Here is a 17,581-nt window from a genome sequence, read left to right as displayed (position 1 = left end):
TTCCAAGGAGTTCATGACGAGACAGGCCACATGGGTATTGAGAGAACCTTAGAACTGGCCAGAGCGAGGTTTTACTGGCCAAAAATGGCTAGCTACATTGAGAACAAATGTAAAACATGTGAGAGGTGTGTAAGGCGAAAGGCACGAGTGCAGAAAGCTTCCAAACTTATCAACATCAAAGTCAGTGGTCCCCTTGAATTAGTTTGCATAGACTTTCTGACAATTGAACCCGATTCGAGAGACACCAGGAACATCCTAGTATTGACTGATCATTTTACAAAATATGCACAGGCATATCCCACGAGAGATCAGACAGCGAAAACTGTGTCCACAGTTTTGTGGGAGAACTTCATCAGTCACTACGGGTTTCCTCGCAGAATCCATAGTGATCAAGGTGCTTGTTTCGAATCGGAAATAGTGGCAGAGCTTTGTAAACTAGCAGGGATTACAAAGTCCCGTACAACACCCTACCATCCACGTGGGAATCCGGTGGAAAGATTCAACAGGACTCTGTTGGACCTCCTCGGAACTCTGGAGGATAAGAAAAAGGAGGAGTGGAGGAAGTATGTTCGCCCCCTTGTACATGCTTATAACTGTACAAAACATGATGCAACTGGAGAAGCGCCCTTCCTTCTAATGTTTGGTAGAGAGCCACGCCTTCCGATTGACCTCTGTTTTGGACTTAGTCCACGTGGCCACAGCACCAGAACACATATTCAGTATGTGCGAGAACTAAAGAGTAGGCTGAAGTATGCATACAACCTAGCCTCAAGAAATGCTGAGAAGAGACAATTGTTGAACAAAAGACGCTGGGATGCTAAGGTTACGGCCCTTCCATTGGAAGTGGGTGACAGAGTCCTGGTAAGGAATCTGAGCCTCAGAAAGAAACACAAAATCTCTGATAAGTGGGAGCCTATTGTGCACATCGTTGTTAAGCAGCCGGATGAGTCTATCCCAGTTTATGTGATTAGGCCAGAGGATGCAGAGGGCAGAGAGCGAGTTCTGCATCGTGACATGCTTCTTCCCTGTGGGTTTCTACCGGTTAACCTGCAATGTGACAGTCAGGATGTGCTAATCAGTTCGGTTCAACCTCTCATGAGAGCGGATGCAGGGAGCAACACAGAAGAAACTCAGCTGGAGGAGACGTTTGAGCAAGACGAGGAAATAAACTTAACATCCAGCCAATTTCCTGACAATGACTTGCTGGCGGATCAAAGGGATGTTCTGGGAGAACAGGAGGCGTCCCAGCCACAGTATCCTATGAATCCTGGGGCACCTGAATTCATTCTAGATCTGACAGGATTGGAGACACCAAACGCTGAGGAGGTGCTCAGCCCAGCCCCGACATGTGGTAGGCCACAAAGGAGGAGAGTGCCACCGGCTTACCTCAGTGATTATCAGGTCGGCTACAAAGTCAATTGTAAGCATCACAGTTTCAATGCACCGATGGCACTTGCATTGCTCAATAACTTTTTCCTGTCATTACAGCAACAGATTGCTGGGTTAGTGCAATCTCTGTCAGGTGATAGTGACGGGGACGTCACACTTTAAGCAGGGGTGGATGTAACCCAGTGTTAATTTGGTTATCTTATATTGTGTGATATTCAGTATATATGTATATATCTGTATTGGGTGTTCAGTTATAAAATGTTCTTTAATGATTTTGAGTTTTTTTTTTATTGCTATTGGTTTGCGGCTGCTTTACGACAGTCGACTGTGGTAGTACATCCTAGCGGGAGGGGCTATGAGCTCACATGGCTTGTAGCTGTGCCAGAGAGCAAGCTTGGATGAGCTAGCGGGGAATATCTCCTTCTTCAGTAGCCTTAAAAAAGACTATTGTTCGATCTCCTGCCAGGTAAAAAAATCTGTTTCATATGTATATTGTACTATTCCATGTGTTATCATGTGTTTGCTATGATGTGATGTGTAGTAATGGTTATTAAGGTGCTAATCGCTAATCGGGGATAAGCTAGCAAGCTCGACAATTAGCCGCCATGCTAAGCGGACTTTGGTAGCCAAGTTCGTATGTCACTGTGGGGCTATGAGCTCACATGGCTTGTAGCTGTGCCAGAGAGCAAGCTTGGGTGAGCTAGCGGGGAATATCTCCTTCTTCAGTAGCCTTAAAAAAGACTATTGTTCGATCTCCTGCCAGACGCCTTGTTGCTGTACTGCCTCGTTGCTGTGCTGCCTCGCTGCTGTACCGCCTTACTGCTGTGCTGCCTCGTTGTCGGGCTGCCTCGCGAGTGCCATTAAAGGATCGGCGGCTGCCATTCATTCATCCATCCGGACCTCGATTATTTGGACCGAAGTACCCACACACACCTGCACTCAGTGCCATATACTCTCTTTATTTTGCTGGCCAGCTAACACAATTGTTTGTTTTGTTTTGTTTTATTCACAAAGACTACTCAAAGACATTTTGGTTAGTGACAAATAGACACTCTGATTACAGACTGAGGAGGTTGTGGTGTTACAACCCCAGGACTGAGAAAAACAAAGACTCTTTACACAAAATATTCACTTGCCACCTGGTTAGACGTGGCCTTTGATGAAAATATGTTTTTATTTCCTTTTGTCTTTGGTTGTATTCCAGAGAAGTTCTAAGTTGTTCAGGTTGAAGTATTTGCACTTAGAGTCAGTTAAGTTTCCTTTGATGTATCAGTATCAAGCTGATGTTTAAGGGTTTATGTTAAGGAATGATGTGCTCCAGTCCATCAATACTTTAAAGTGCTGGACATAGATGGTAAATTGCCATCAGACCCTAAATAAATTGTCCTCTGTTGGTATCCATATTGCTTCACTCATTCCTTTTATGAGTAGACGTATTGGTTACAACAACAACGTCACATTAGAAAGATATAGTAATCATCAGTAGGGATGGGTATCGTTTAGGTTTTATCCGATACCGGTGCCAAACCGGTACTTTTGAAACGGTGCCGGTGCTTAAACGGTGCTCAAACCGGTGCTTAAAGAATGGAGAACACAAAATTGGTCCAAAAACCTCTCATGTTTAGCTGTTTTTTTGTAAAAAAAAGATAACAATGTTAACCTTTTCTGCAGCTATAGGGCATATATGGTATCACTCTTGGCTGGAAGCAGTGCTTAATCAATGAAAAAAAACACAAACTTTGTCCAAAAACCTCTCATGTTTAGCTGTTTTTTTGTAAAAAAAAAAAAAAAAAAAAAAAGATAACAATGTTAGCCTTTTCTTCAGCTATAGGGCATATTTGGTATCACTCTTGGCTGGAAGGAGTGCTTAATCAATGGAAAAAACACAAACTTTGTCCAAAAACCTCTCATGTTTAACTGTTTTCCACTTTTTCTTTGGTCATTTTAGCCTTTTTGGCCAGGGTGAAGGGAGTATCTGCCATCAAACAAGAAGACAGCCGCATGTAACTACTACGGTGTTTGCTAGTTCACCTTACATGCATTAATGTAATAACGTGGTTAGCCTACCTACTCAACGTAAATTACACACGAACAACATTAAGTCACTCACGCAGAGAAGAACGGCTGCTGCTGCCATCATCATCCTCATCATTTCTGCTACGCTGACAGGGCTAGGGGCCAGGACTCTACTCTTCGGGTTCTTGGGGGATGGTGCTAACTCCGGGTCCGATAACAGGCACCACACCCGCAGTAGATGTGCACAGTGTGAGGTCTCACAGCAAGCTATCAAACATGGCGCATTTCTCGGCTTTAAAAAAAAAACGCTATGCGTCGCCAGGTGTTTCATCGGATTTGAGGTGTTACCTCCTTTGACAGTATCACAGTATCACCTTAAAGTACTTGTTGCAGGCTGCTGAGTCTGCATCTTTTGCTGCGAAGTACAGCCAGACTTTTGACCGCTTCGCCTTGGGCATTTTTAATCTGTAGCGCTGCTCTAAAAGAACGTACGTACCTGGCCCCGCCTACTATCCTCGGAAACGTAAAATGATTGGCTAGAATTGGCTCAGGAAAAAAAAAGCACCGAAATAAAGCACTGAAATGTGGGCTGCTTTTCGGTCTGGTTACTACCGTTTATGTCAGAACCGGTGCCATCATGGCACCGGACACCGGTACCCATCCCTAATCATCAGTGTTGGGAAGGTTACTTTTAAAATGTATTCCACTACAGATTACAGAATACATGCCCCAAAATGTATTTTACGTTACTCAGTGAGAGTAACGTATTCTGAATACTTTGGATTACTTAATATATGATCATGCTTTTTACAACTACATGAATGTACTATTACTATCCGAACCGTAGTAAAGGGACCTCTGACTAATACGTCGGGTTCCGTGTCGGGCTCATAGCTGAAAACTAGCTTTACTTTGTTGTCTGGGTCAACTTTGCTAGCGAGAGACAGAGAGAGGCGTTGAAAGGCTGCTCCAACTGAACTTATTGTTTCGGAGGAAAACACGAACACAGTGTACAGTTGAGTCCTAATAGCTTACTTACAACTGGGCTGTCAGGCACTCTTCTTGGCTGCAGTGGTTATTATTATATTTACATGCTTCGAGCTCCCGTTTCTGCTCGATGACAGCTCGTACTTTTCCACTCTCCTTTTTCTCCCTCCTCGCGCTCACAGACACATAACGGGTATGGCAGTCCATTCTCCCTGCAGCACGGACTACACTGCCCATGATGCTACATTCTTTAGGGCTATGACTGTAGCATTCTGCCTATTAGCTTAGCACAACAACAAACAGGCGCTCTCTCACCCAGGAAACACACAGTCGCAGAGACGCGCGTCATCCTGTAACCATGGCTATCGTAACGCTGCCGCCTGGAACAACAGAATATAGCTGTCAAACAAAACCCAAACAGTCCTGACCTGCGACATTATGAAACAGGAAAGTACCGCCGTGTAATCCATTTATTTCAACAAAGTAACTGTATTCTAAATACCACCTTTTTAAACGGTAACTGTAACGGAACACAGTTACTCATATTTTGTATTTTAAATACGTAACGGCAGTACATGTATTCCGTTACTCCCCAACACTGGTAATCATCCACAACTATTTTCAGTTGCGGATGGTAAAGGATTCAGAAAGCTTATTCATGCAGGCCCATATGACAGAGAATGTGCATATTTTCATATTTACATTTAATTGTGTTGTGGTTTGCACTGTGTCGTGTTGTTTCATTTTTAAATTTGTTTAAAAGGAAAAACCTGAAAATTTAAATAGTTGGTTTTTGTATTATATTATTTATTTATTACATTTTATGTGGAGTGAATTAATAAAAGTATATTTATGGTGGCCCCTAGAGACAAAACACGTACGAACTCTAATACATGTACAAACCCTGAAGAACGTAAAAACTCCAAAACACGTAAAAACTCCATAGCACGTACAAACTCCTGAACACGTACAAACTCCGAAGCATGTACAAAACACAACAGAAGTGCTCCAGAATGCTAGGGGTAGTGTTGAGCTTTTGTTACCTAGTAGCTACACAAGCCAGGAAGTACCAAAGACCGGATTTGGTGTATGGTAGTAACAGGTAAATGAACACTTTTTTAAATTATTTGAATATATATGAGTGCTTGTGTATAAATACGCAAACAATACACATATGCTTTCAATTGTGTAATTTAAGTGATCTAGGTAGCTCTGTTTTGGAAGTTCAGTTAACGCTAGAAATGTGTTCACATATACATAGGGCCTTGAGGGTGACCACGTTAATGGCGTCCAGTGGACGGTCTGTGTATTCAACCTTACCTCTGGCACCGGTGCCCACCTCTCAATTTTAAATCCATGTAGACATTGAGGGTTCTCGGGAGGGGCCGTGCTAACACCTGCTGCTCTCTGGCAGCAGCACCATGCCCTCCCTTGTTTTAAATGCACTTTAGAACAACACGCAGCAACACTACACATGAGCGGGAGGAGGGAGGTATGGGGTCTTCACACGCCCCCGTTCTCTACTAGCCATCGGGGCAGGGGGCTGGGAGGAGGTGTTGGCTGTCCGATGGGCCTCCCTGCTGCCGCGGAGCCTGGGGCGGTCTGCTTGCCTCCACCCCGGGGGAAAGGGTCACATCTCTTGGGTCTGGGTGCCGTTTCCCCCTCTGGGGGTGAGGGTACCTGGACCCGGGGTATAGAGTATGTTTGGGGAGTGTGATTGTGTGTACATGTCCATGTATGTCTATTACTAAGTTGGGTGAGTGCTGAGTGTTTGTATATGTGTGCATGAGGGTGGGAATGCATGTTTGTGTCTGTGTGTGCCTGTTTGTCTGTGTCTGTATGTCAGGTCGGGTCTTAGACTCCACCTCTCTGGGAACACCCAGGCCCTCCAAAGTGTGGAGGCCTATCTCCCCTCACCACACTCCCTGCCGGTGACTGATGCCCTCAGGGGTTGGTGCATTGGTGGTTCTTGGTGTCCGGGGCTGGGCGCTCAGGTATGCACCAGCTCACTCCTGGTGGCTACTTGGCGGGGCCTGGTGCCTGTCGCTCGGTCAGGCCTCTTCCGGGGCAAAGGGGACCCCCCGGGCCTCCGGCCTCGGGGTCTGCGGCTCGGTTCACTCTGGCACAGCTGGCTGCTGGCAGAGCCGGCGGGCACGCCAGTGCAGCCCCCTCTGGCTTCTGCTCCGTGGCTACTGGGTGACCCCTCGTCTGGGGCCCTTCCCAGGAGGGTGGCACGGATGCCCCTCCGGTGGTCCACCTTGGGCTCTCGCACTCTGGGGCCTCTGGATGTCTGAAGCCTGGATCTTCTCCATGCCTGCTTCATGCCCTGGGGGACGGGGCTATGGCCCCCCACACCCTCTAGCAGACCGTTACATGGGGAAACCTTTTGTATACAAGCGCGCTGATCCACACAGGTGTGCACATGGATGTTCACTGTTCGTAGACATAAACTACACCTTTCTTAGCTGCTACTTCAAAGCACATTGTGCGCTGTCTGTCCTGTGTGCTGCACAACAACATTCAATATTTAGTATTTACTGCTGTTCACACTTAGCTAGATTAACGGGATGGTGTTGTGTTTAGTATGTTGCTTTGGGTTTTTTTTGCTTGTTTTCTCTTCTTTTTCTCTCAACAGGTGATCCAGGAGATTTTTTTTTTCTTTTTCTCCTTGTCTTTGTAAGTGCCCTTTCTCACTGTCCCTCTTCCCTTCTGTTTTTCTTTTCCTTCCTCTCTTTCTTTCTCCCTTTCCTATCCCCCAGTCATGTCTGTCCCATCTGTAACAACTGAAAATAAAATAAATAATAACAACAAAGGTTGATCAAATGGACCAATACGGCAATGCCATGATGATCCATTTGGCAAAATAAATCCATTTGGTATCCTTGTTGGTCTTCAGACAACAATTCTGACGGCTAAAGAACCAAATGGGACAGACCAAAAAAAAAAAGAAAAGAAAAAAAAAGAAATGTGTTTTGGAGTTTGTACGTGTCTCTAAGGGCCACTGTATATATTTATATATAAACATATATAAATTAAACCATAGTTTTTTTTTTTACATTAGTAATTCCTTTTGTGCATAATTTTATATTGCTGTTAATAATAAATTAAAGCAACAAAACAATATGACGTGCCGGTTGGGAGCCGAAAGAGCCGATCTTTTTAGTGAGTCGAGCTGAAAGAGCGGGTTCTCTAAAAAGAGCCGGAAATCCCATCACTAGTGTTCGGTGAGGGAGAGAGGCGGAGCAGAGTGACGTTGTGTAGAGACAAACGAGAGAGAGGCAAACTTGCGGCTCCAGAAGTATAATTATAATGCAACATAGACTATATTGATATAAACAATATTGTCACATCTCATATCTCCTATAATAGCATGTTGATATTTTTTAAGAACTCGATATATCGCCCAGTCCTACAGCCAATGAGTCCGACAATAATGTGAGGTCAATTCTGCCCCTGTTCTAACATTCACTCTTGGACCACTTCCATCATTCAGACACACATAATTTTTAGCTCTATCAATTCCTCAATCACTGCTCCATTCCCATCATTATAATTACCCCATATTGTGCTGTGTGCATTAAAGTCCCAACACCAAATTACTTTTCCCCTTAAATACGTTCCTCTACTGATAACAGTTTGTTAGCTGGTGTGTAAAAATATAATGCTGCCATTTCTTGACCAATACTTCAAGTATAATATAGTCTAACTGTGTTCCTATAGCTACAACTCTATATTGGATCCCTTGTTTCACAAATGTTGCACATCCTCCTCCATTACCCTCCTTTCTATCTCTGCAGACACTATCATAACCTTTAATAACAAAATCTAAAGTAGATTTGAGCCAGCTTTCCTGAATACAGATTATTTCTGGTTTCTTTTTGCATTTTTTGATGAATCCTTTAAATTCTTGTCCAGTGATGACACGAGTAATCCAGACAGTGTCAGCAGTGATGACAGAAGTAATCCAGACAGTGTCAGCACTGATGACACGAGTGTTGGTGTAGCACTGAGGCCTGCCCAGGAAACAAACCCCCCAAAATCAGCGGCCCTTCCTGCTAAAACTTGTAGCTGCAAGGGACAAATGCTCCAAGAACATGAGAAAATTAAGAAATTGTCCTTCTTTAACAATTGGAGCCTGATTTCCATAGAAATCCACCAAAAAACAAAAATAGACAATAACACAGCCTTGAGTAATCCAGACAGTATCAGCAGTGATGACACGGGATATCCAGATACTGTCAGCAGTGATGACACAAGAAATCCAGATACTGTCAGCAGTGATGACACAGCAAACTATACAGAAATCACAGCAGAAAACATGAAAGATGGGGGATCGATGATTGTGAATAAAGAAATGGTTAATCAATTTAATATCGATCAACCAGAATCGCATCAACAGAAAGAAAACTACAGATTTTTGGTGGAAATCTGTGTGGAAGAACTTGTTATGCGGGTTGTAAAAAAATCAGGCCAGGTCATCAGTCAACACATAGTTTCAGCCATCACCAAGCGGCTTACTACCCAAATCTGGGCTGAAATCACGGATGAATTTTATAAAATCCCCTTAGAGAAGTTCAAAAACTTCCATAAGGTGATTTTCAAAGCCCTCTGTAAGAAGTGGAAAAATGCAAAAAATATTCTGGAACTTATGACACATGATTGTCCAGACCACGACATCATAATTGTTAAAATTTTCATAGACGAGGCAGCCAAACTATCTAAGAAACCAAGTGGCATATGTCGTTTTTTCACATTTGTAGGCCGAATGTTTCGTTTCACCAGGAAACGAAATAAGGTTTCTGTAATGTAGGAAAATCCCGATATAGACTGAAAACATTTCTATAAAACTAATTAGAGAATTAAAATTGGTTAGTTTTTAAGTCACAATGGCTCTTTAATCAATCGAGTCATTTCTGAAAACCTTGACAGGTCGCAGCAGATGGCCGCCCCTCACTGAGCCCGGCTCTGCTGAAGGTTTCTTCCTTTTAAAAAGGAGTTTTTCCTTCCCACTGTCGCCTAGTGCTTGCTCAGAGGGGTTTGTCTGTTGGGTTTTCTTTTTTATACTGTAAGGTATAAACTCACAGTAATGATGGCCTTGAAAAGACCATCATTTAATTTTCTTTGGCGCTAAACAGACTGAAGTGAATTGAACTCCCAACATAACTAATTCAGCACTTCAAGTTAAAATCAATAAAAAATGTAAAATTTTACATCCTGATTTCTGTTAGTTTTTATTGTTTGTGAATTGAATATGTGTTATTTGAATATGTGCTTTTTAACCAACTTCCTGCTTCCTGCAAATGTGTAAACTATTTTGAAACCTTTAAAGACACTATACATGGCAGAATACATACATACAGTTTTGTTTCTTGACTTATTTCAAAACACACATTCATTTATGTGTTAATGTTTTGTTTTTGTTTTTTAAAAATAGAGAAAAGAAAAGAGCCAGCTGAGTCTATTATTGTTATCAGACAATAATACAACTGTATCAATTTTTTAATGTTCAACATAAGAAATTTCACCATTTGACAAGGTGATTAAATTAAATGTTTTGGATTTACTCAGCTTTAAACAAGGCAATTTCCTAAAATTAAGATGTAATAAAGATAAATAAATTCTAAAAATCGACATGGAAGAGAAGGATACAGTTCCTTTGGAACTTCACACCCACCGTAATAAGGCATCTGCCGCCGCCCCTTACTGGCCCACAGTCTCCACTGATCCATGTCTCAGTTCACAGGTTTGAGGGATGAACCTCTGTAAGCAGGCTCGCTCATTCAACCTGAACTAAACTGAGAGTGAATTTGGGCTTTTAGGAAGGGGTAAAAGAGACAAATGTAAAGAAAAGGGGAGAGGTTGATTGACAGCAGAGAAATAAGAATAAATGAGATCTTCAAACTGAAAGAAATGCAAGTTAAATTAAAATGGAATTTTATCCCAATGATCTTGTTTGATTAATTGTTAAAAGCCATAATTGTGATTTAAGTCATAATTCATCTCCCAGCCCTGTTATTAATTACTACTATTGTCATAACCCTAATATGACAACAGTAAACTGTGGAAGAAAATCTGTGTGTCTCAAAGAATCTGTCATGGTCCGGAGTCTGGTGACTGCTTCGTTGTGTTTTTTGATTATTAATATGCTTCGTTTCACTTAGTTTCTGTTTATATTATGGTGATTTCTAGTTCTTTGGTTTTGTTCCTGTGCCTCCCATATTTAGTGTGTTATGTCTCCAGTTAGAGCAGGGCGATATGACCAAAAATATTTATCACGATATACATTTGAAAATTTGCGATAACGATATAACTGACGATATAACTGACACTAGACAAAATACTTTACAACTCCACAACTTTGATTTTGGTTTTTTGCACTAATAATGTATTTTCACTTAAACAAGCAGCTGTTTTTTATGTGCATTAAAGTTATATAAAAATGTAACAGTGCAAATTCCTCGCTGACAGTTTAACCAAAAGGCATTTCCAGTGGAAATTGGCTGACATATCCTCAGCATAACGATGTATAATATCCACAAAACTTAAAAAGAGGTTATACACACACAATACAGTAATATTATGTTGAAGCACAGTACGTATCACTCCGCGATAGCCGTAATGCTCCGAATATCCATCAAGCGGTGCGGGTTCGTAGCTTAGCAAAGTCGTACTAAAACATCTGACAGAATTTCGAGCGCCGTGTACCACATAAAATCGTTTTGAGGTCAGTAAACACACGCAGAATTCATACATAAGGCACACGGGATTATAAGGGACACTGTCGATTTTCAGAAAAATCAAAGGATTGATTTTAAGTGTGCCGTATTTTCCAAACAACACGGTAATAACGACGGCCCGCTAGCATGCTCTACCAAAAATAGTGCTTTGTTGCGTGTCTGACGGACGAAAGCTAAACCAGTTCCACACCACTGAAGTTGCAGCATTTTTACAAACCAATTCTGGTTCATCCGTTTCATTTAACGATCCACTTTTGCTGTTCTCATTCTGCGTCGCCGCCATGTGCGTATGTAAACATAGGCACTGCGCATGCGCGTTTTACCCATATTCTATCGCGATATTTCATTTTCCTATCATTGCCCAAAATTACACCGGTATTACCGTGAACGGTATGATATGGCCCAGCCCTATCTCCAGTGTAGGTTTCGTTCTGTCTTCATGTTTATTCATCTGTTTCTTTGCTTCCTCTGCTCCTTATGTCACAGTGTCAAGTCTGCATCTTTGAATGTCTCTCGGTTACTGTGAGCACCTGTGGACACAGGTGCTCTGAAGCTTCGCCTCAGATTATATTAGTCATGAACGTGATCTTCATGAAATTAGAAGCATAGGTTCTAAGTAACCTTTTAAACGGCAGCATATCTTGCATTAGAAAGTCATTAGCTCTTTCAAATTCACCCTGAAAGGCTCAGGGAATGTTAAGGGTTGTTCCGGAGATTTTTTTTCCAGAGCAACCCCGGTTTGAATCCGGGTCACAGCACTAAGGCTACGTTCACACTGCAGGTCTTAATGCTCAATTCCGATTTTTTGATCAAATCCGATTTTTTTGTCTGCTTGTTCACACTACAAATAAAAGGCGACAGCAAACGCTCTCTAGTGTGAACGCTCAAAGCGGCCCGCATGCGCAAAAGAAGATGTCACACACAACGCGCTCTGTTTAGACCCAGACCAAACAATATTGTTTGACTGATGGCCTTAATATAAAGACTTCGGACTTCACGTTTCCCAATTTTTGCTTTAAGTTATTTTGTTATTTACATAATAACGTAAATAACCTAATAATCCTTATCGCTGTTTTTAGAGAGGAGCGGTGCTTCAAAGGATAGTTGCAGATTTCTGTCAGAATCTGCAGATTATACAGTACAAATAAAATGTTCACGTTTCTCCAACGTTGTCTTCCCAACAGTTTCACTAACATCTACACTGGATGGCCAGGAAGCGTTCACGATGTCTTCTCGAGCGCTTCTCCGGCGCTGATAATTGGCGCCTGTCTTGTGTCAGTGATGTAAAAGACGGATTTAATGTGACCTGACCGTTCAAACAGCAGTCACTTTCTAAAACATCGGATATGTATCGGATTCAGTACCACATATGAAAGTGACCCAGATCGGATTTGAAAATATCGGATTTGCGCCGTTCACACTGTCATACCGTGATCGGATATGGGTCGCATAGGGTCAAAAAAATCGGATTTGATGCGCTTTCGCCTGCAGTGTGAACGTAGCCTAAGTCGCTGTTTGTCATGCCAGCACTACAGAAGTAAATTGTATCTTGGTTTTTCTTCTCTGGAAAACAAACATGAAAGGGAAGAATTTGTGTTTTCTTTAACAAATCTTATTAGGGATAATAATAACTATATAATAATCTCTCCTAATTTACAGCTCTCCAGCATAGTAGATATGGAGTCGATTCATTAGTCTACTCTTGTATTTGCTTTAAAATCCAAGGTCACGCTGCTGTGACCTGAATTCGAGTGGGGGTTGCTGCGGCCACAATGCAGAATACTAACCGCTATATGATCATGGCTCTCCTCACCTTTGACCCCTCCATTTTAATATTGCAAACCATGCCAACCTTAAAAATATAACACTTTGCAGACATGGGTCAGTATTGTGCTTAGATAAATAGATTCTTAAATTTTGTGCACGATTGATTAGATGTGCGCATCCCATTTTTTTCCATCTGTTTTTCATAATAAAGTTACAAGACTGTTTTGTTTTACATTGATTGGAACCTTACATTAAAATAAAAATGCAAATAAAATATATGTTAAAATTATTGTCGGAAGTAAAGAATTAGTATTTTTGTGGCTTTAACATTTTTATTTATATTATTAAGTACTGGCAAAAATACCTTAAACAATCCCTTTGATATCAGTTTTCAAACAAAGTCAAACCTAACTAAAATATTCATCCTGAGACCTGCATTGGAATTGAAATGGGTTTTAATGTGGTTAGTTTACTGAAAGCGCTCAGCAACTGCAACAGCCAAAGGCAATGTGTAAAATATATCCAGAGCAGTACACACTAATCCAAAAATGCTTCTTTTTTTTTTTTTTTTTACATGAAATATAATCTACTATTACAAAATAAATTGTGTCTAAAATAAAAATAAGTTTTCCAATGGGCCTCCTGCAATTAAACACATTGAAGTCAACTACTTCTTCAGATATCAGTGGGGCTGGTTCAGTGTCTCAATTTCTCTGGCTTAGCATCAAGTTGGAAATCTCTCTTTTTGTCTTCTCTGTATTTATTTGGTACTCTGAAAGTTTTTAGAAGATGTGCTTCAGTTAGATTACCCAAAAAATTCACATTGAGTTTGTTCTGAGCCATTAAATAACAAACCAGATGATGCAATAAGACTGCACCAATAAACTTTAAGTCAGTTCTCAAAATTAGGCATGAGCCACGCTTATCAGCAAATACTCTTGGATGACGAATCCAAAAAGTGCGTGACAGTAAACACATCCAGGGGGCTGTTCACGTATAACAGATGGGTGGATGAGGTAAGCCATCTACAGAACCTGGATGAAGTGTTGACCTGGTTGGAGGAGGCTGGGTTGAGGTTGAAGAGGCGCAAGTGTGCCTTCATGCAAGAGAAAGTTGAGTACCTGGGGCACATAGTGGACACAGGGGCTCCATCCAGTGGAAAAGAAAGTTAAAGCAATCATGGACGCACCTAACCCCACAAATGTCACTGAACTGAAAGTATACTTAGGTTTGCTAAATTACTACAACAAATTCCTTCCAAACCTGGCAACCCTGTTGGCACCCCTGCACGAACTGTTGAGACACGAGGTACGGTGGACATGGCAAAAGAGACAAGAGGAAGCATTCCAGAAATCCAAGAACCTGTTGAACTCAGCAGAGGTGTTAGTTAATTATTCTGCTGACCGAGAGTTGGTTCTCTCATGTGATGCATCCCCACACGGCGTAGGCGCCGTATTGTCACATAAGATGGAGGATGGAAGCGAGAGACCTTTGGGGTTCATGTCACACACACTCTCTCCTGCTGAGAAAAAGTATTCTCAGCTTGACAAAGAAGGTTTAGCTGTGATATCTGGCATCAAGAAATTTCACAAATACTTGTATGGCCGAATTTTCACAATTTACACAGATCATAAACCCCTGATCTCACTGTTCAATGAAAAGAAGCCTATACCTCAGATGGGCTCACCAACAGTACAAAGATGGGCCGTCACATTGAGTGCCTACGAGTACAACACCAGGTACAAGCCAGGAAAACACCATGCGGATGCGCTCAGCCGGTTGCCGGTACTAGACTCAGCACCTGAGCAAGAGATGGCTGAGCAAGTTTTGATGATGGATGTACTGGATGACACATTATTTGACACTGCACAGATCAAACGTTGGACAGCTAAGGATGTCTTGTTATCGCAAGTCCACGAGTACACCTTAAAAGGCTGGCCAGCTCAGACCGATGCCTGTTTCAAGCCGTATCGACAGAGAAAGCTGGAACTGAGTGTGAGGGATGGTTGCGTGCTCTGGGGAGCCCGAGTAATTATTCCCACCAAAGGCAGAGACAAAATATTGAAACTCACACAGGCATGTCGAAGATGAAAGGCTTGGCAAGGTCTTATGTACGGTGGCCAGGGATAGATGAGAACAGTGTCAGAAACACCACAAGTCACCACCTACTGCACCATTACACCCTTGGGAGTGGCCGGAGTCACCATGGTCCAGGATCCATGTGGACTATGCAGGGTCTTTCCTCGGGGAGATGTTTCTAATCATTGTGGATGCTCATTCCAAGTGGATGGACATTTACCCTGTGAAATCCTCGACATCACAGGTGACTATAGAGAAACTGCGACAGAGTTTCAGTGTGTTTGGACTACCTAAAATGTTAGTTTCAGACAACGGAACATGTTTCACAAGTGCTGAATTTGAGTCATTCATGAAGCAGAATGGAATTGACTGTGTGAGATCAGCACCTTTCCACCCTTCTTCAAATGGGCTGGCTGAGAGGGCGGTCCAGACCTTTAAGGAGGGGATGAAGAAAGTAAACCAGACTGTCCAGATTTCTGTTCAGTTATCGCATCACACTGCATGCCGCTACCGGTTTATCACCTGCAGAGTTGATGATGTCACGGAGACTCAGATCAGTTTTGGACTTGCTCATGTCTGATGTGAAAACAAAAGTGCAGCACAAACAATGGAAACACAAAGAAAATCATGACACCAAGAAAAGACTGAGAAGTTTCACACCAGGAGACGAGGTGTTCATCAGAAACTACTCCTATGGCCCGAAGTCATTGTGAGAGCATCGGGTCCAGTGTCTTACATTGTTATCATTGGATCAGGTCAAACTGTGAAGTGGCACAAGGATCAGGTGAGAACACGAGTGGCTGCCACTGTTCCCAGGACACCGGACAGGGAGGTGGAGCCATTGCATGACAAAGAAGCAGTTCCTGAGCGCTGCTTGCCATCACAGTTGGACACATCGTCACAACCTCCATCATTGGAGTTGCCTTATGCTCCAGAGACTCCGGCTCCCGGAGACTCCTCAGTGGCACCAGTGTTGCAACGTTCTCAGAGAGAGAGACATCCACCAGAGACTTTAAAAGACTTTGTTAGATAGAGTGAGATCTTCCAGGAATAGAGCAACAATGCGCTCTGATCTCACAGGAACGACGTACCATCCTAGTTAGTAAAAAAAGAAAAAAAAAGAAACATTGAAACATATGTACAGTTGTATGGTTACCCTAATTATGTGGTGATTGATTGTTGAGCATTCTTTAGATAAGCAGTTATTTTATAAGTCAAGGGAGTTGTTGACTTAAGGGGGGAGGAGATGTGGTATCGCAAGAAATCAGTTGTTTATATAAATATATGGGTATGCATAATAGTTATTATTCATAGATACATACATCCTAAGTTCCTGTTATTCATCTGAAAGAAACAGATAGAATGAGTGTGTTGTTACAATGCCAGGAGAGGCAGTATTGCTTCTGTGTTACCTTAATGTTTGTAAGAAAGTGGAAGAAGAGTGTCCTGTAGGAGGCAGTGAAACGGACACTGATGTTCTGAAGATGTACTGAAAGAAGGTTCAGTAAACATGTCGCAACGATACTCCTGTGTAAGGCTAACTTATTTCATTTTTATTTTTTGAAGATGCAACAACAGTCATGACAGTTTGCATATTAATGATCATTAAACCTCATGGCCTATTGTTAGTCAGTGTTGATAGTTTCAGTCACTATGGGAATGTACTGTTTATAAGGTTGGGGAAACCTGCAGTCAGCTGAGACTGAAGAAGTCACTTGGATGAGTGACAAAACGTTTCTCCCACTGAAAATGCTACATTCAGATGAACAAAACCTGCTTTTTATGGTTTTACAGATCTTATTAAGGAGCATAATCTACTTATTTGCACCTCTACAGAGTAGCCAAGATGCCCATTCATTGACCTGCTCTCCTGTTGGCCTGTTCTATATTTTCTCTCTTTCTCTCTCATCTATGCTGGATTCTTTCTCCAAGGTGCTTTAGTTGGAGTGTTAACTATTCTAAAATCACAAGTGACGCTTAAATTCTGCTTAACAAATACAAAACGGGGTTATACAGTTTGGAGATGATTCACTACACGGACGTTTGACATGGAGCTGACCAGCCATAATCATATAGTAGTTAGTACTCTGTGTTGTGGCCGCAGTTTCATCAGTGTGTGTTTATGACTTGTATTTTTTTTAGTCTTTGATTTGTGGTAATAGCAGAATCGTTCACTGTGCATAGTTACCCAATTGGTTAAATTTGATAAGAGTTAAACTGGCACAGAGTTTCAAACAGATGATGAAATGTACTACTACTATTACTATTAATAATCCTTCTAGTACTAAATAAAGCAATAACTAATGAAATGTCAGAAATATCCCCCAACGCACATGGACCAGTATCTAAGGTTTGACGCTCATCATCAACTGGAAGCAGAAGAACATCATATCAAGAAGGTTCTTAGTAAATGTGGTTATCCCAGCTGGACATTTGTCAAAGCTGGGAGGCACCTGAAGAAAGCTCCAAGCAAACCAGGAGAGAATAAGAACAACTGCTGTCTAAGTGAAAACCCTTAGTGATCCCTTATGTGTCAGGAATATCGAAACATCTGGTGGTCTGACGGTAAATAATGTCTGCTGTTACTATTAAACAAATGACTAAGT

The sequence above is a fragment of the Pelmatolapia mariae genome, linkage group LG22 (genome assembly GCF_036321145.2).
Source record: "Pelmatolapia mariae isolate MD_Pm_ZW linkage group LG22, Pm_UMD_F_2, whole genome shotgun sequence".
NCBI lineage: Eukaryota > Metazoa > Chordata > Actinopteri > Cichliformes > Cichlidae > Pelmatolapia > Pelmatolapia mariae.
This window is presented reverse-complemented; position numbering follows the sequence as displayed.